The 20,045-nt window shown below is 34.4% G+C and overlaps 1 protein-coding gene across 50 annotated transcripts in view; it reads right to left on the bottom strand.

Moving 5' to 3' along the window:
• ADGRL3 (adhesion G protein-coupled receptor L3) overlaps positions 1-20,045 on the bottom strand; it is an 812,688-nt gene that overhangs the window by 624,387 nt on the left and 168,256 nt on the right. For 49 of the 50 annotated variants that reach the window (XM_084972370.1, XM_084972365.1, XM_084972348.1 and 46 more), the window contains one exon: positions 2,151-2,219. The exons of the other annotated variant lie outside the window; for it this stretch is intronic. The gene's annotated coding sequence lies outside the window, so the exon portion shown is untranslated. The remainder of the gene's footprint in view (positions 1-2,150; positions 2,220-20,045) is intronic. 50 annotated transcript variants of the gene reach the window in all.

Genomic DNA, 20,045 nt, shown 5'->3' with positions numbered 1-20,045 from the left:
GAGGTACGAGGAGGTACTGCTCAAGAGGGTACGATTTCTTTTAGGAATGAGAAAAAATTGCTAAATTAGATAGAAATGATAGTTCCATGACTTTGTTAATGTACTAAAAACCAATAAATTGGATATTTTTAAAGCATGAATTTATGGTATATGAATTATATCTCAATTAAAAAGCAAGGAAGTAAACATCATCAATCATTTAATACCGTAAAAATACCTATAATTTTCCAAAAGCTTCATATGTGGGGGCCAGTAACAGTCATTACATAAAATATCTTAAGGTTTTCATCCTTTCTAATATTTCTTAAAGAACATTCGCATCAGGGGAGGTTCCAAAATTTCTTCTCTCAACCCGTAAGCCCTCTAGAGACAGCTAAGCTAGAAAATTCAGCTTTCGTCCGGTAAAATTGGTATGTTATGTGGGCTGCTCCAAATCGACCTTTCTAGACTCATCTCTTAACACTGTCCTACCATGTGACAGCCACACCAGAAGTATCAACACTTTAATGGCATGTCTTTCTGCCCCTTTATGCAGGCTTTCACAAGTTATTCTATTGGCTGCCATACATGCCTGAATCCACAACCCCCAAAGGGAATTTCACAGCCTCAATGAAGGTTTAAAGAGTCTCTAGCAAAAGTGAGCTGCTTCCAACATTGTTTCCTTCACAGTTTGCCATTGACCTTTTAAAATTTTTTTGGCCACCTCCAAGGCATATGGAAGTTTCTGAGCCAGGGATCAAACCTGTGCCACAGAAGCAACCCAAGCCACTCCAATGAAAATGCCAGATCCTTAACCTACCCTGCTATGCCACAAGGGAAAATCAACTCTTTTAAAATATATACTATATTTTCTACAGAGCTTCATATCTTTCCTAACGGCATTGAATTTCTCAGAAGCAAGCACATCCAAGTTTCATTGGGATTAATTGTTTTTAAAAAAGACTGAATCAGCCTGTTTTTATATTTATTTATTTCACTAAGTACCAAAAAACCCATTTCAATCAAGTCTATAAAGGAATGTCTGTAAAATTGCCAATGTATAGATAAGCTAGCATATACAAATAAAGCAGAGTCAATCATATCTATTGTGGAAAGAGGGATAATATCATTTGTTTGTATTTGTAAATGAGTGTGCAGAAAGAAAGCAGTGACAAATAATTAAAACCAAAATACCTAAAAGAAAGAATATTAAGGGGAAATTTGAGTACCTACAAAGGGAAGTAAAATGTTTTAATAGTCAAGTCATTCGGTATTCTTACAGTAAAAAGAAAAATGCAAAACCTTTGCCAAGTTTATATAACACATACCAATTATATCAACAATTTGAAATCAAATGATTATGAATTATTTTAATATAAAGAAAAATAAGTTAACATGTCTACATTTAAACTGTAGGTATATAATAAACTACATTCTAGAGATTACAAATATCACTTTAAGAAAATTAACTTCAATAATTTCAAGAAGAAAAAATTCTAATTTTACTGATAACTCATTAATATAAAGCCCTTTTTTCCCTTCAAATAGTTTGCTGAAGAAGATGGAAGTATGTGTACTGGCCTAAGTTATACTCCTTGAAGTCTTATGTTTTACTGCATAAATATATTTGTGATAAATAAAAACATTACTTTTAAAAAGAATTTGCTTTATATTAATCAGCTTGGTCTATAAAGTGCACATATTTTATTTCCTAATATTCACAGTCACTGTCATGGGTATGTAATTGAGAACAAATGGAATAAAATAAACAAAATTAATTTAGTCAATTGTGTTATATACATGTACTAATATTTAAAAAATCTAAATAGTTATTCCATATTAGTGAAGACAGTAAAATAATGATGTGAGTTTTGAAAGAGGTAAAAAGCTCCTAAAATTATTTTTAGAACCCATTTTATTTTTCATACAGCTAGAGTATATTTCCTTATAACGCCAAATACTTTGAAGTATATTATTTACATATTTGTTCAAAACAAATGTCAATTTATTTTCTAAAAATACGTAAAATTTCATTTCAGTAACTCATTAAGTAATAAGCTGAATTTTCAAGATGATACTCATTACAGCATGTACTGATTTGAATATAAATATATTAAGTATACTTTGAAATTACTAACAATTATGGTTGGCAACAATAATCTAATAATTACCTTAATTTGCTCTTCAGTTGTTAAAAATCCATGTTTTTTTCCTCCGATATATCGAACATTTAAACATTTCTGTAAAAAAAAATTAATTAGATGATTAAAAAACATAGACTTAATTTTATGGTTTTATAGTTGTAGGACTATTTGAGTAGACTCATGTATTTATTATTGCCTGTCAAGAGTATTTTCCACTCTCAACATTTGGAGCATAGCAACAGAAATGAATAAAAATGGAATTCAATTTACGTGAGACCTATCTTACTACTCCAGCTAATATACTATAAATGTTCACTGAGAAAAGTTAATGAATTTGATAGTCATGAAATTTAAATATTGTCCTAATTAGCACATTTTTAAAATAAATTCAGAGATTTCTAAGAAATTTTCTCATTTCTGTCAACAGACCTTTCTAGTTAAGATTTTGGGATATGTTTAATCACTTTCATTACTAGAACTGTTGTAGTAAAAAAAAAAGTGGGGCAAAACTTTAGCATGTCTCACTACTTTATCATACATAAACAAAAAATGACCATGCTCTGAGTTTTTATGAATAAATATACAGACTGTGATTACAAGTTAAAAAATTTAGATTCTAAAAATATTAGAAAGGATTAAATGATAATACGGGAGTTTACTCAAATGTTGGATTGACAAGCGTTGTTTTACCTTAATTTTCTGTAAATTGCCATAATATTTCATATTTCTGTTGTTACTGAACTAATATCAATACATCAAACATTTTACCAATAAAGGAATAATGTAAAATGTATAAATAAAAATAAGTTGTTTTTTGTTTTGTCTTTTTGTCTTTTTAGGGCTGCACCTACGGCATATGGAGGTTCCCAGGCTCGGGGTCTAATCGGAGCTGTTGCTGCCAGCCTACACCAGAGCCACAGCAATGCGGGATTCAAGCCGTGTCTGTGACCTACACCATAGCTCACAGCAATACTGGATCCTTAACCCACTGAGCAAGGCCAGGGATCAAACCCGCAACCTCATGGTTCCTAGTCGGATTCATTAACCACTGTGCCATGACGGGAACTCCTAAAAATAAGTTTTAAAGAGGAGTTGATGTCCTTCAAAGTATTTTCTTTGGGGTTTCAGTGTTTTCTAAGTGTTCTGCAACCAGTCATATTAAATTTTGAACTTTCCAGTAAGCCCATTTAATGCTTTATACAAGCATCACCTGCATTAATTATTATGCTACTTAGTATTTATTATGCTACTGGTAATATTATGCTATTAGCAGAAGGTTAAGTAATTGGCTATGTGCCAAAACTATGACAAAATCTAATATCTATTCTAGAATCTTGTCTCTCAAATGGAAAAGGAGTTAGATATAGGCAGAGAGTAATTTGCATAAAACTAAAGTTGAGTTCTAAAATCACTATTGATTACCATCAGATATGTATGAAAACAAATTATTGGAAAAGCATTCACTAGTAGAGCATTACATTTTGAGGATTTTGAAATATTAAAGCAATGGAACACACTGTATTTTTTCTAGTGAGTGTCTCTACTGGGCCAATTAATGAGGTTTTGTACCACAAGAGCAATCTAAGTGCATATCTGAATAGCATATTTGACCATTTAAACAGGCAACTGAAAGCAAGATTTTAATCAAATTCTTGAATTTCTCTGCACAACTATTCTTTCAACAAATCAAATATGTTCCTTTAAAAATTATTGGCTAAAATACCAATAAAGTATTTTCTCTGTTTTTTGAAGAAAAAGCAGGCCACATCTTATAAAAATGCTACATAGCTGAACAATCATGAGTGATGACAGCACAGGTTGTCCTCCAAATATTCTCTCACCCTTCGTATATTTTCCCCCCATTTAGGAAATACATCCAACAATCCAAACATGACTTATTCCACAGTGCTTTTCCAGCTGGCATCAGAACGGCTCCACCAGACCCAGAACCAGGCAGATATCCTCCTGCTCCTTTACCTCTTTGTGCATTCTTCTAGTTTGTTGAACCCTACACTGTAATGTGGACTGATTGAGACCATGGACTGTGACTACTTCTTCAATTTCTAGTACCCCTTCCTAAAGAACAAATCATCTAACGGGGTCTGAAAAATGCTGACTAGGTAAACAAAATATTAATTGTTTTTTAGGTAACAAAAAAAAATGAAAATTATTTATCGGAAATTGTCTGTATTGACCTCACATGAATTGAGACCAAGAACAAAAGCACACCATCACACATCTTTGATTTTGTTTGCATGACTATCTTTACAGGTCATTTCTCTATGTATCCAGAAGACCAGAGATTTTCTAATTGGCAGTTTGGCTCTTCACCGTGTCAGTGCACAGTATACAATCAGTGTACAGTCACTTAACAGCACATCAGAGAAAGAGCAAGCACACATGGGGTTCCTTAACCTCCTAAGAGGAAGAAGGCCAGGTCCCAGATAAAACACAGGACAGGAAAAGAGGAGCAGACAGGTGAAAGGAATATAAAAGAAAGCAGAAAGGGGAAAGAAAACGTGTCAATATCAATACTGCTCTATCAGGATAAAGTAATAAGGAGAATTCCTCTCCTAATTACTAAATTTGCCTAAAAGAGCTATTAGAATTATTTTTGAGCAATGTGATGACACTGAAGGAAAGCACTCATGGAGGATATAAAGATTTGGTAGGTATATATTTTCATGTTTTCACTACTGGAAATAATATAAAAAGCAATCAGTAGCAATTATTGCAGTTCATTCTAGATTTCAAGAATTAGATGAAAATACTTTGGTTAGAATACTAGATTATTTTAACTAAAAATTAATCTACATTTTGGATAAAATATAAATACATATAAAAGATATCAAATGGAAAATAATAAAACAATGTTTGATTCTCCAATCTAAAAATATATATATATATAAAGATAAATGCTCAAGGTAAATTTTCTAATCCTGAGATGGCAAGGTTTAAAAACAGAGCAACTTTTCATTCATTTACTCAGTAATTACATATTTCCTACCTGTAAAGACATTGTTCTAAGTACTGTGCATTCAAGAATGAGTCAAACAGACAAAAATATTACTTAACAGAGTTTACACTTACAGTCTCAATGGAGAAAAAGAACAGAATGAGAAAAATAGAGAAAGAAAAAAAGAGAAAGTTTGACTTTCTTTCCTAAGACTTTTACAAAAATATTTAACAAGTTTAAATACTTCATTTCTAACACTATATATTCTCATTTAACTTAAAAATATTTTAAGAGCTTTAGTATTTTTTATACTCAACCTTTATAAAAGTCTTCCCGGTTTGGTACTAATGTTATCTTCTTTATTTTTCAAATAAGTATTCTGAGACACTGAGTGGTGAAGTCAGAATATGAATACAAGTAGTCCAAATTCAGAATCTGTACACCTCAAACAGCATTATACTGGTTATTACCATCCATAAATGCTAAGGATGTTTATAATGGAAGAAAGAAAATAAGCTTCCTTAAATGAATTTTTCAGGAAATCATCATCTCAAAATTTTTAAACACTAATGAGTATTAGAAAGCACCTTCACATTCTGACATTTGAGAGAGATCCCACAAAATCCCAGTAAAATTAGTCTGGAATTAAGATGAAAAGACATTTTATTGTCTTTGTCTGTGTGACATTAATTCCAAAAGTATTTCACATCTCCTACTCAGACTGTCCAGGAAAGGTTCATGAAGCCATACAGAAGTGATACATACAAACATATTTTTAAAAGTTCATTTGGGAGCGGGGATCAAGCTGACAGAGAAATAAGACGTGGTGCTCACCTCTCTCTCTCTCTCTCTCTCTCTCTCTTTCTCACACACACACACACACACACACACACACACACACACACACACACACACAAACTATCTACATGTAGAACATTCCACACACAACATCTACTGAATGCTGACAGAAGATCTTAAATCTCCAAAAAGGGCCATAAACCCTCCATGTAACTGTGTTGAACAAAAGGGGGGAAAAAGAGAGAGAGGAAAAAGGAATCAGGACAGGACTAGCAATCCTGAAAGGGAGATGTAAAAGAGGAAAGGAATCCATAACCTGGGAAGCCACCTGACAGGGAGATCAGCCAAGACAGAGGGACCTCAAAGCCTCAGAGAAAAGAGCAGCAGTCAGACTAAGGAGGGTGACACAGAGAGAGAATCACACAAACCATTGGTACCACTTCTCAGGACACTACAGCCTGAGACTCTTGGATGGGGGCTGGGTGATGAGACTCAGGTTCTAGAGGTCAGTTCCAAGAGAGGACAAGGGTTGGCTGTGTGGAGATAACCTGAGGAAGCTGTGCACCAAGGGCTGGGGAGTGGATCGCCATAGCCGAGGGAACCTGGAGGAGGGAACCTGGAGGCGGTATGGGCCCTCAGGAGAAACAAGGCACAATTGTTGGGGAGGGCAAGAGGAAGAGGGAGGGACCACCATAGGAATATCTTTCTCTGCGCAAGCATGGATTCTCAGATAGGGGCTATGGGCGGTGAGGAAATAACCCAACCAAAAAAAGAAGGGAACAAAGGAGAAACCTAGAATTAAACCTAAGTTTAAAATGGCAATAAATACATATTTATCAATAATTGCCTTAAATGGACTCAATGGACTGAATGCTCCATTCAAAAGACATAGAATGGGAGACTGGATAAAAAAAAGGAAGAGCCTACAATATGCTGCCTATAAGAGACTCACCTTAAAGCAAAGGACACATAGAAAAACATATTCCATGTGAATGGAAAACACAAGCAGGAGTTGCAATTCTCATATCAGACAAAATAGACTTTAAAACAAAGGCCCTAAAGAAAGACAAAGAAGGAAACTATTTAATGATAAAAAGATCCATTCAAGAGGAGGATATTACACTCATTAATACATATGCCCTTAACATAGGAGCACCCAAATACATAGAGCAAATACTAACAGACATAAAAGGATAATTTGATGGCAATACAGTAATAGTGACAGCTTTAACACCCCACTCACATCAAAGGACAGATCCTCTAGACAGAAAGTCAATAATTAAACAGAGACCCTAAATGACACAATAAGAAAATTAGAATTAATTGACATTTTCAGGATATAACATCCAAAAAAATCAGAATGTACATTCTTTTCAAGTTCACATGGAACATTCTCAAGGACAGACCACATACTGGGGCACAAAATGAACCTCAACAAATTTAAGAGTATAGAATTATTTCAAGCATCCTCTCTAACCAGAACACCATAAAACTAGAACTCAACCACCAGAAAAGACATGAGAAAAAACTGACTACATGGAGACTAAATATCATGCTACTAAAAAACCAATGGGTCAATGAGGAAATTGACAGGGAAATTAAAAAATACCTGGAGACAAATGATAATGAAAACAAAACTATTCAAATCTATGGGATGCTACAAAAGCAATACTTAGAGGGAACTTCACAGCAATACAGGCCTTCTGCAAAAAAGAAGAAAAATCTCAAATCAACAACTTAACCTACCACTCGAAACAATTAGAAAAATATGAAAAAAAAAAAACTTAAAGTGAGCAGAAGTTAAGAAATCATGAAGATCAGAGAGGAAATCAGTAAGATAGAGATATAGAAAAAAATCAATAAAACCAAGACCTGGTACTTTGAAAGGGTAAACAAAATTGACAAACCTCTGGCCAGATTAACCAAGAAGAGGAGAGAAAGAACCCAAATAAACAACATAAGAAATGAAAAAAGAGAAATCTCAATGGATACTGCAGAAATACAAAACAAACCAAAAAAGAAGATAATACTATGAACAATTATATGCCAACAAATTTGACAAACTAGAGAATGGACAACTTTCTAAAGACATATAGCCTGCCAAAACTGAATCAAGAAGAAACAGATCAACAGTACAGACTGATCACAAGAAATGAAACTATGTCATAAAAACATTTCCTACAAAGTCCAGAACCAGACGCTATCACAGGCAAATTCTACCAAACATACAAAGAAGAGCTTATACCCATGCTTCTTAAACTTTCCCAAAATACTGAAGAAGGAACATTCCCAAAGACATTCTATCAAGCCACCACACCCTAATACCAAGACCAGATAAAGATACTACCAAAAAAGAAAATCACAGGTCAATATTTTTGATGAAAATGGACACAAAAATTCTCAACAAAACTTCAGCCAAACAAATCCAACAACATAAAAAAGATCACATACCACGACCAAGATGGATTCATCCTAAGTACACAAGGACAGTCCAACATAGGCAAATCAATCAAAGTCATACACTACATTAGCAAAAGAAAATCCAAAAACACTATCATCTCAATAGATGCAGAAAAAACATTTGACAAAATGCAACAACCATTCATGAAAAAGCTCTTATCAAAGTGGGTATAGAGGGAACATACTTTAACATAATAAAAGCCATTTACAACAAACCCACAGCAAATATAACACTCAATGGAGAAAAGCTGAAAGCCTTCCCATGAAAATCTGGAACAAGACAAGAATGCCCACTCTCACTACTTTTATTCAACATAGTATTGGAAGTCCTAGCCACAGCAATCAGACAAACAAAAGAAATAAAAGGTATTCAAAATGGAAGACAAGAGGTAAAATTGTCACTCTATGCAGAGGACATGAAACTATATATAGAAAATCTTAAGGACTCCACACAAAAGCTGCTCGAACTGATCAATGAATTCAGCAATGTAGCAGGATACAAGATCAACATTCAGAAATCAATTGCATTTCTGTATACTAACAATAAATGTTAGAAAAGGAATATAAAAATACAATACCTTTTTAAATCACACACACAAAAAATTAAATACCTAGGAATAAACTCAGCCAAGGAGGTGAAAAATTTACATGCTGAGAACTATAAAACATTAATCAAAGAAATTAGAGAGGAATCAAATGAACAGAAAAATGTCCATGCTCCTGGGTTGGAAAAATTAATGTCATTAAAACGGCCATACTGCCCAAAGCAATCTACAGATTCAGTGCAATCCCTATCAAATTATCCATGACATTTTTTCACAGAACTAGAAAGAACAATCTAAAACTTCATATAGAATCACAAAATACCCAGAATTGCCAAAGCAATCCTGGGGGGGAAAAAACCAAGCAGGAGGCATAACTCTCCCAGACTTCATACAATATTACTAAGCTATAGTATTCAGGACAGTGTTGTACTGATAGAACAACAGACAAACAGACCAATGGAACAGAATAGAGAACCCAGAAATTAACTCAGACACTTATGGTCAATTGATCTCCAACAAAGGAGAGAAGAATATAAAATGAGAAAATGATAGTCTCTTCAGTAAGAGATGCTGGGAAAACCGAACAGCTGCATGTATATCAATGAAAGTAGAACACCCCCTCACCATGCACAAAAATAAACTCAAAATGGCTTAAAGACTTAAACATAGGGAAAGACGCCATCAAACTCCTAGAAGAGAACATGGGCAAAACATTCTCTGACTTCAAAATTGCAAGGCAATAGATATAAAAACTAAACTAAGCCAGTGGGACCTAATCAAACTGACAAGCTATTGCACAGCAAAAGAAGCTGTGTAAAGGAAAAGACAAACCACAGAATGGGATAAAATTGTTTCAAAGGATGCAACCAATAAGGGCTTAATCTCCAAAATATACAAAAACTCATATAACTCAATAGCAAAAAACAAAAAAAAAAAAAAACAAAACAACAACCCAACTGAAAAATGGGCAGAAGACCTGAACTGACATTTCTCCAAAGAAGACATACAGATGGCCAACAGGCACATGAAAAAATGCTTAATACACTAATTATTAGAGAAATGCAAATCAACACTACAATGAGGTACCACCTCACACTGATCAGAATGGCCATCATTAGTGAGACTACAAATAACAAGTGCTGGTGAGGGTATGGAGAAAAGAGAACACTCCTACACTGTTGGTGGGAAAGTAAATTAGTTCAACCACTATGGAAAACAGTGTGGAGGTATCTCAGAAAACTAAATATAGAACAACCATTTGATCAGCAATCCCACTCCTGGGCCTATATCCAGACAAAACCTATATCATTCAAAAAATACATGCACCCGTATATCCATTGCAGCACTATTCACAATAGCCAAGACATGGAAAAAAACAAAATGCCCATCGACAGATGAAAGGATTAAGAAGATACGGTCAGTACATACACACAATGGAATACTACTCAGCCATAAAAAAGAACAAAATAATGCCATTTGTAGTAACATGGAAGGAACTAGAGATTCTCATACTAAGTTAAGTAATGTCAGGAAGAAAAAGACAAATACCATATGATATTACTTATATGGTTAATATAATATACAGCACAAATGAACCTATCTACAGAAAAGAAACAAACTCATGGACATGGAGAACAAAGTTGTTGTTGCCAAGGTTGGGGGTGGACTGAGAGTTTGGGGTTAGTAGTTGCAAACTATTGCACTTGGAGTGGATAAGCAAGGAGATCCTGCTGAATAGCATAGGGAGCTATATCTAATCACTTGTGATGGAACATGATGGAGGGTAATGTGAGAGAAAGAATGTACATATATGTATAACTTGGTCACCATGTTGTACAGTAGGAAAAATTGTATTGGGGAAATAACAATTAAAAAAAAAGAAAAAAGAAAAAAAATTTTTAAAAATTTAAAAAAGAAAACAACAACAACAAAAAAATTTTTAAAGATAATTTGGGTGTCATTTAATAGATAGTCTATAGCCTAAAATGACAGTGATATTTTTAAAAGATCAACGAGATTTGCTATTTTTAAAAAATAAAATCAAGCAAAGAAATTGTTATACAGCAGCTATTTTGTCTATGAGAGTTAGTCCTTAATCATTTTTAATTAAGTAAATAAATATTGGGTGTTACAATTTATTATCTGTAAAAGGAAGTATATGGCCTTCATATCTACCTTTTCAAATTATGAGGAAGTTAAGAAAATGAAACAAAGATGTATAAATAGATACATTAATAGCATTTCTGACATTCTAGTACCTTATCTTCTACTAACCCTTCAAGTGCTGCCTCTTTATTCATGATATCCAAGTCACTTCTCCAAGCACCCCCTTTCATTATCTCAATTTACTAGTCTATGAGTTACCTTCAAATACTTTTTACTTTATTTCCTTATTGATAACCATCATGTGATTCTCTCTGTAGAGTGTTCAGATTTGTTTGTGATCTCTATTTACAATAACATAATCATCACAATCATGTGCAGAAAGCAGAGAGGAATTATTCCTATGTTACAGATAAGAAAGCTGCAACTCATAAAGATTATCATGGTTATCAAACAAATAGTGCCAAGATAAGAATCCAAAGCATTTGACACTTAGTTTTGCCACCTGCTACTACATGATGTCATTACTGGCCCACACCTGCCACATTGCAACAACACCTTGGTATTCTTACAGACCATTCTATTGCCTCTTACTCTTCTACCTTGCAAATAATTGCCCAAATAATCTGAGATCTCATTTTCCTCCTGATGGATTTCTGCTAATTAAAAAAACAAACAAACAAACAAACAAAAAAAAAAACACTCTATTGCTTTCCAGAGGCTCTATACTGCTTTCCATAGAGGGTATATTGGCTTCTTAGATTACTGTGGATAGAGTAGCTTGTTGACATAAATCCACACTACAAGAATGTCCACTCACTACACTTCTCTACATGTACGCCCTGAACACCATGTTAATATTGTGTCAAATTCTTATCTTCACAAGAAATTCACTTCAACAATTTGAGCACAAGGACATGTCCAAACTCCTGGTGCATTTTGAAAAACAGAGGTACGAAGTTTAGTTTTAAATGCACCATATTTTCCACATGTGATAATTTAGAGGCCCCAAGAATATATGCCATTGTATAAAGGAAACTTAGGGCTTACCTTAGAGCAGACTTCTAAATCAATTATAAAACTGGACAAAACTGCCAAAAACAACTGTTTCAGGACTATTAAAATTGACTAGTCATACAATGAATTAAGTGCTTATGGAAGAAAAACTACTCTACTTTTGGTAACAACAGTGAGGATGCTGCAGCACTTTTCCCTAAGAATTTTACTCTCTCTTTCCCAAATTAAAAGTACTGTAATTATACAAAGTGAGTTTCCTAATCAAAACAGAATTAAATTCAAAAAGAATAAAATAGAAGTTTTAAAAATCTCTAAACATTTTGAAATTAAAAATAAATTTCTAGGAGTTCCTGTCATGGCGCAGTGGTTAACGAATCCGACTAGAAACCATGAGGTTGCGGGTTCGGTCCCTGGCCTTGCTCAGTGGGTTAACGACCCAGCGTTGCCGTGAGCTGTGGTGTAGGTTGCAGACGCGGCTCAGATCCCGCGTTGCTGTGGCTCTGGCGTAGGCCAGTGGCTACAGCTCCGATTTGACCCCTAGCCTGGGAACCTCCATATGCCGAGGGAGCGGCCCAAGAAATGGCAAAAAGACAAAAATAAATAAATAAATAAATAAATAAAATAATAAATTTCTAAATATCCATACATCAAAAAGAAAATGCAAGAGAATTTTTTAAATATTTTAATTGAAAGAAAACTGGAGCACAACACGGTAAAATACAGCTAAAATGTGCTTAAAAGCAAATTTATACCTTCAAATACCTATGTCAGAAAAGAAGTTCACAATGAGGTACCACCTCACACTGGTCAGAATGGCCATCATTAATAAGTTTATAGATAAGAGATGCTTGAGAGGGTGTGGCAAAAAAGGGCGCCCTCCAATACCACTGGTGGAAATGTAAATTGGTACAGCCACCATGGAAAACAGTACAGAAGTTCCTCACAAACCAAAATGTAGAACTACTATATGATCCAGCAATCCCACTGCTGGGCATATATCCCAACAAAACCTTCATTCAAAAAGATACATGCACCCCTATGTTCATTGCAGCACTATTCACAACAGCCAAGACATGGGAAAAAAAACCTGGATGATCACTGACAGATGAATGGATTAAGAAGAAGTGGTAAATATATACAATAGAATACTACTTGGCCATAAAAAAGAACAAAATAATGCCACTTGCAGCAACATGAATACAACTAGAGATTCTCATACTAAGTGAAGTAAATCTGAAAGATAAGGACAAATACTGTATGATATCTCTTATATTTGTAATCTAAAATATGGCACAAATAAACCTACTTATAAAACAGAAACAGACTCACAGACAATGAGAATAGACTTGTGGTTGCCAAGGGGGAGAGGGAGTAGAGTGGGATCTACTGGCAGTTTGGGTTAGCAGATACAAACTACTACATTTAGAATGGATAAGCAATGAGGTCCTACTGTACGGTACAGGGAACTATATCCATTTTCCTGGGGTAGACCATGATGGAAAATAATATCAGAAAAAGGATATATATCATATATATTTTTGTATATAAAACTGATTCACTTCATTGCACAGCAGAACCTGGCACAACAATGTAAATCAATTATACTCTAATAAAATTTTTAAAAATAATAATAATAAAAGAAAATATGTTCATAAATCAATAAGTAAAGCTTCTATCTTGAAAGAAAGTAAGTAAAAAAATGCTAACTAAATGCAAAGTTAACAAAAACAAGGGAACAATAAAGGAAAGGATATATAACATTGACCCAAAGACCAATGTTAAAGTGAAAAGACTCCTACCAATTATTTGCTTTTTTATGAAAAATCCTTTGCCTTTCCTAGCCTTTAGTATCTTAATTTTTCTTTTTCTTTACTTTTTAGGGCTGTATCTATGGAATAGGGAAGTTTCCAGGCTAGGGGTCAAATCTGAGCTGTGGCTGCTGGATCCTAGCCACATTTGCAACTCACACTGCAGCTTGCGACAACACCAGATCTTTAACCCATTGTGTGAGGCCAAGGATAGAATCTGTATCCTCATGGATACTAGTCAAATTCTAAACCCAATAAGCCACAATAGGAACTCCCAGTAATTTCATTTTTAATGTAAATTAGAATAAATTACTCAAAAGCTTCCTCCCCATGAAAAAAAAAATACAATTGATATATTTTAGAATAGCCAACATATCTACAAAGGTTATAAATAACACACAGTTTCATGGACCACTCATAGTTTATTAGAGGAAAAGGACTGCAGGTAATCCAAAATAGAGAATATTCTTAAGGCTCAATCAATGTATCACCCAGTATTTTTACTTATAAAATGCTGAACTTCTTACATTTTGTTTAGATGAGTACCAAAATAAGTTATGATTAATGCAAGGCAAGAGGAAAAATTATTATGGTGACAGTTAGTTTGGTTGTCTGCACACAGAGGGTAGGATTGGGTAGGACAGGATAAGACAGACAAATAAAAGGGAAAGGAAGAACCATTAATTCGTGTCTACTGTATACCCAGCCTTTGTGGTAAATATCAAGGATTAGGATAGTGTACACAGAGAACAGTTTTTATTTGTTAAAGTCAAACCCAAAGAATAAGCCTTTAACTTAGTTCATAATTCAATTACACGAAGATTGTTTCTGCTCCCACAGAAATGGTAACATTCTGATTAATCAGAGGTTCATGGCATATATAACACCCAAACTCCCATCTTGGTTAACACACTGTACAGTATGGCAATTCCTCCAGGAATCTGTTTCTGCTGTACTCTTTCGACCTTGATAACGATACTGAAAGTCAAGAATATTTTTCTCTCCCAAGTATCTAGAACTACCCAGAGTTTTCAAGCATCTCTTTCTTTGGGCTAGCCTAGAACTGAGTCACAGATGCTTTAGCTTAGTCCCATGTAAGAAACTATGCCATTATTGCCTTAAGGCATAATAAGGGAGAAAAATGTGACATACTGTGAATAATCCATCATTAGAAGGAGTTCAAGCTATCTGTCCTTTACAGGAAAATGAGAAGCTTCCTATGATAGGAGACAAGGTGGTAAAATACACAACAGATGTGACTACTGATGTTTAGAACCAGTTCTTAGAAAAAGACTCAGCTCATAATGGAAACTCTGTGTGGGCAAGATGGATGAATGGCTGGGGGCAGACAGGTTTCCAACTTTCCTTTTAACACCTCTGCATTACAAGTACTCAGCAACCCACTGCTCTAACCCTAAGAGGTGGTGGGCTTCCAGGAAGACGATTTCCTAAGCAATGTAGGTTCTTTTCTTTGTGTAAAAAACAGCTTTCAAGTTATCAACAGAAAAAGCCATCATACAACTTAATCTGTGTTTTTAACCCTCAAAAATGACACATAACATACTTGCATCCTAATCGTGGTTTCCAAGTTCTATAATGATAGGAGGTACTTAGCTTCTTTCGTTTATAATAAAATGTCTACTTTATAATTTTAAACAATTATTTTTCTGGTAGAATGCAATGAAATCCACTTTACTACTTATATAATGAAATATTAATTGTTTAAAAATGTACACATTTATATGTTCTATGACAGAACAGTTCAAAGTAATTTGAACAGTTTGCTTTCTAAGTGATGAAAACACAAATGATTGAGTACTTCAGAAGTTTTTTTAAGAAATGTGGTCTCAGAATTCCTTTTAAAATATAAAACTACGATTCATAAATTATACAGAATTCATTTTCAAAATATACCTCAACCAAGTGATACTGCTTGCAACTGCTTCTTTGAATGTATTTTTTAAAGCTCATAATGTTTCCTATTTTAAGGTGGTTTACAAAAGAAAAAAATTACATTTACCTTGTTCTTTTATGTGTATTGTTGAAAAATTGCATATGAATTAAATCACTTTGAATGTTATCAGAGATATTTGCTATTTAATGATCTCTAAATAATTTTTGAAATATGGTATATAATCATTTTGCAATGCAATGCATAATTATCAACTCTCAACATATATTATCTAAACTCTCTACAACCAATCGATCTACCTTCCTTTGGCACCTGTCAAACCAAGACTAGAACCTAACCTGAAACATGGATGTTAGAACAGTATCAACCAAATGAACTTAGGGAGTAAACCGGCCAATACATATGAGAATTAACTCAGGATTATGGATGTAGGAAATCTTGTCATGTTTTATTTCAAGTTCAAAATTTAAAGCAGAAACTTTAAAATGCATTGAAGCAGAAAAGCTAAAATATGAAAAGATATTTTTCTTTTAAACGTTATCCTATCCTTAATTATCAGGTTTTCAGTTCACAAAAATGAATTTTCCTTTCCTGGCTAATTTAGACAAGCAAAATAGTTAAATATCAAATGACTACATATAAGGACAATAGCCTAAGAACAAGTAATTGTGCCAATTCATGCTACCAAGTACTTTAAACTGACTCACAATTGAATTTTTTTTTAAAAAGAGTTATTGAACTTTTACATACTTATGCAGTTTCTGAATGTCAGTTCCAAAAAAATGAGTTTTATCTCCTGTGCCTGTGAGGCCAAATTGTCAGCTGATATCAATCCCGAGAAAAATCCAATATACCAGAATCCTCAGAGTCTTACTAAAGAGGACGACCTGGCATCTAATGAAGTGTTCTCAAAGGTTTAAAAAGAGTTCGGATGGCCAAGACAGACACTGAATCTAAGATGAGCTTTTTCCAAAAATCCTCCTTCCACTGGTCATTAAAAAAAATCAATAAATGTATTCTAACTAAAGTTTAAAAAGCTTCTGAGAACTGACCTTTGCCAAAGTCTTCTGGGGATACTCCAACTGTGCAGGGGGCAGGGTGTGGGATCAAAAAGCAGAAAGAAAGAAAGAAATGCTTCAGCAAAAGTGAAAAAAAAAAAAAAAAAGGAATCTCACTGCAGGACTAAAAAGGATTAGCTTACATATCAAATATCAGATTTCCATTGCACTGCTGCTCTGCTTTCTGTCCCTTTCTTATTCTTACAGTGCCTGCAGTTCATTGCAGGCAGCTTTATTTCTCACTCTGTGTAAGATTTCAAGCAGAAAACCTTCAGTACTGAGATCTTGAAAATGGTGTGCTTTCCATGCCACAGTAATAAGTCTCTTATCTGAGGCTCCACCATCTGGAAATCAGATCAATCTAACATACAGCCCTTAATCAAAAAACATGTTTACAAAAGAAAAAAGTCACAGTGCACTAAAACTCGACGAACCTGACTCACAGCGAGGCCCTCAGTGAACACTTAGTTATTCTTTATTTTCTGTAGAATTCTGTTAAGCACAAATCTGGAGAGGCAGCACAGGGACATACTGACAGCCTAACAACCATCGCACAGGCACAGAGCTTGGAGAAACAGTGAAATCTCCCTAAAAAGAATTTCGGAAGTTGTTTTTTTTTTTTGTCTTTTTTTGCCCTTTCTCGGGCCGCTCCCGTGGCATATGGAGGTTCCCAGCCTAGGGGTCTAATCAGAGCTTCAGCTGCCCGCCTACACCAGAGCCACAGCAACTCGGGATCCAAGCCGCGTCTGCGATCTACACCACAGCTCACGGCAACGCCGAATCCTTAACCCACTGAGCAAAGGCAGGGATCGAACCTGCAACCTCTTGGTTCCTAGTAGGATTCGTTAACCACTGCGCCACGACGGGAACTCCCAGAAGTTGTTTTATTCAAATTATCAAACATGTGGAGCTTTGCCACTTTGAGTGGAAGTTTGCTTCAATTTTTTCATAAAATTTTCCCTACACCAAGAACACCCTGTCCAAACAAGATTCTATACAACTGGATTTTTATTCATGTGCAATTCAAATTGATCAATCAATAAGGTCAAACTATGCTGGTATTACAGACAATTAAAAGTTAACACTCTTGATAGAGTTTAAAGGATACGTGTGTGTGTGTGTGTGTGTGTGTGTGTGTGTGTGTGTTTTACCCACCCCTTTTGAGGACATTACTTTTAAGTACATCTATTATATTTCTATATATTATATGTATCAAAAGAAGAGCATATAAACCCACATTTTAAGTTACTTAAATATCACATACCTGTGAGGGGAAAAATCCATATCACTCCTTCTAAACAACATCCACTAGAATTTGTTTTAATTGTTTTTTTGGGCAAATGGGGGAAGCGTGCTTATTCATAGACCTTTGCAAGTAATAAATGCTCTTTGCAATCAATACGAATCTTTAAAAAGTAATGTCTATCAAACTGAAGCAGTATTTTTAAGAATAACAAGTCAAAGAATGTAACACATGGGAAATCACTGAATTAAAACATTGAGCTTTTAAAATTTACTTGTAGAGTACCCACTGTGGCATAGTGGGTTAAGGATCTGGCATTGTCTCTGCAGCAGCTCAGGTCACTCCCGAGGTGCAGGTTCAATCCCTAACCCATCCCAGTGGTTAAGGATCTGGCATTGCTGCAGCTATGGCATAGTTTGCAGCTGAGGCTCAGATTCAGTCTCTGGCCTGGGAACTTACATATGCCATGGGTGCAGCCAAAAACAAAAAATTAAAAATCAAAAAAACAAAAGGCACTTGGTACTGAATTTAGTTTTCATTGTTACTGAATGCAACCAATTTACTCTGAAGTACGCCGCTAGGGGATACGAAGGAAGTGCTGCTAATTTTTTTCAACTTTTATTTTTAACAAATAAAGTTAAATTTTCAAAGTTATGTTGGATAATATATACAAATATAAACTTATCTACAACTATTAATGAAACTAATGTTTTGTATGTCATTTACTCCTTCAAATAGCATTTAAAACTAAATAGCCATGCTTTATAGAAAGCACAGTCATACACCTATCTCCTCTTACATGATTATCATATATGTATTATAACTGTAAACCTAGCAAGTTATGGCTATTACAGTTAAAAATCAAGATCAAGGATGAACAAGGCATTTCTGGAAGAATAAGAGGAAAAGGTTTGAAAAACTTGGCTGAAATAATTTTTTCACCACCCTCAATTTTTTTCTTTTAATCCTTACCAAAATTCCTACTAAGAGGCAACAGCTTTTAAATTCTGTATCTCAATTTATAATTTTAACCTTCATTCTATTAAACTAGATGAAAATTTTAAATACATTTAAAAAGAACACATATTTATATATTTAGATCTCAAGGAAAAAATCTGTTCTGAGTCATTTTCATTCAATAATCAAACCAATAAACAGAGCCATTAAAAACCTGAAGCTAGGTTAGCTAACAGAGCTACAAAACTGAATTAAACATTATTCCTGCTCCCAGGACACTGAGAGCCACTTGTGCAGATTCTTACCAATGCGCAACATCTTGGTTTGGAGCTGTTTAATTACTAGCATTAGGAATAAGAATAATAAGAGTAACATTATCAAAACAACAGCAAAAATAGCTTAAGAGGTCAACCAACTTAATCAAAGTGCAATTTACATTACAACCTGGACTAAGTGTGTTAACAGAACCATAGACTACAAAGGAAAATTTACTGAAAATATTACCTAAATAACAAATAAAAATAAAATCTTTCCCTACTTCACTGCAGTCAAAGAAAGTCAAATGCAACTTGATCCAATTAAGCAATTTAGGATATCCAACTGCTTAAAAGCCTGAGCTACACTAAGTGATGAAGGCAAAATGGATTTAGTCCAAATCTGCTTTATTTGCTTAGATGCTATTTATTATGGCTATATTTTATTATACAGTAGTTACAAAAAAAAAAAAAAAAAAAAAAAAAAAAAAAACCACTACAGGGCAACATCCTGTTTTCTTTTTTCCACTGGGAAAAAACGATGGAGACACACTATGAAAACTCAGCAGAGACAGCAGCAGGCCAGGCTCTTTTCCACTGGTGCCTTTACAACGTGCCCAGAGACCCTGATGTGTATGTGGCTAGTGGTGAAGCTAGGCAAACTACTGCCCCGTAAATGTTCCATAAAACTGTGCTTTACAGAAATATGGAATCTTCTCAGAATCTCTAGTGACTCTACTACACATTGGAAGGAGAAGAGGTAAATTAAGCAGCTACGAAGTACCATTATTTCTTTTTTAAAAGATAAAAT

Source organism: Sus scrofa, chromosome 8 (assembly GCF_054392235.1).
Source record: "Sus scrofa isolate SSC_HxYL_T2T_F1_AM1 chromosome 8, Sscrofa_HxYL_maternal_Yorkshire_Landrace_v2.0, whole genome shotgun sequence".
Classification (NCBI taxonomy): Eukaryota; Metazoa; Chordata; class Mammalia; order Artiodactyla; family Suidae; genus Sus; species Sus scrofa.
The sequence above is the reverse complement of the archived record's forward strand: the minus strand, read 5'-3'. Positions and strand labels throughout refer to the sequence as shown.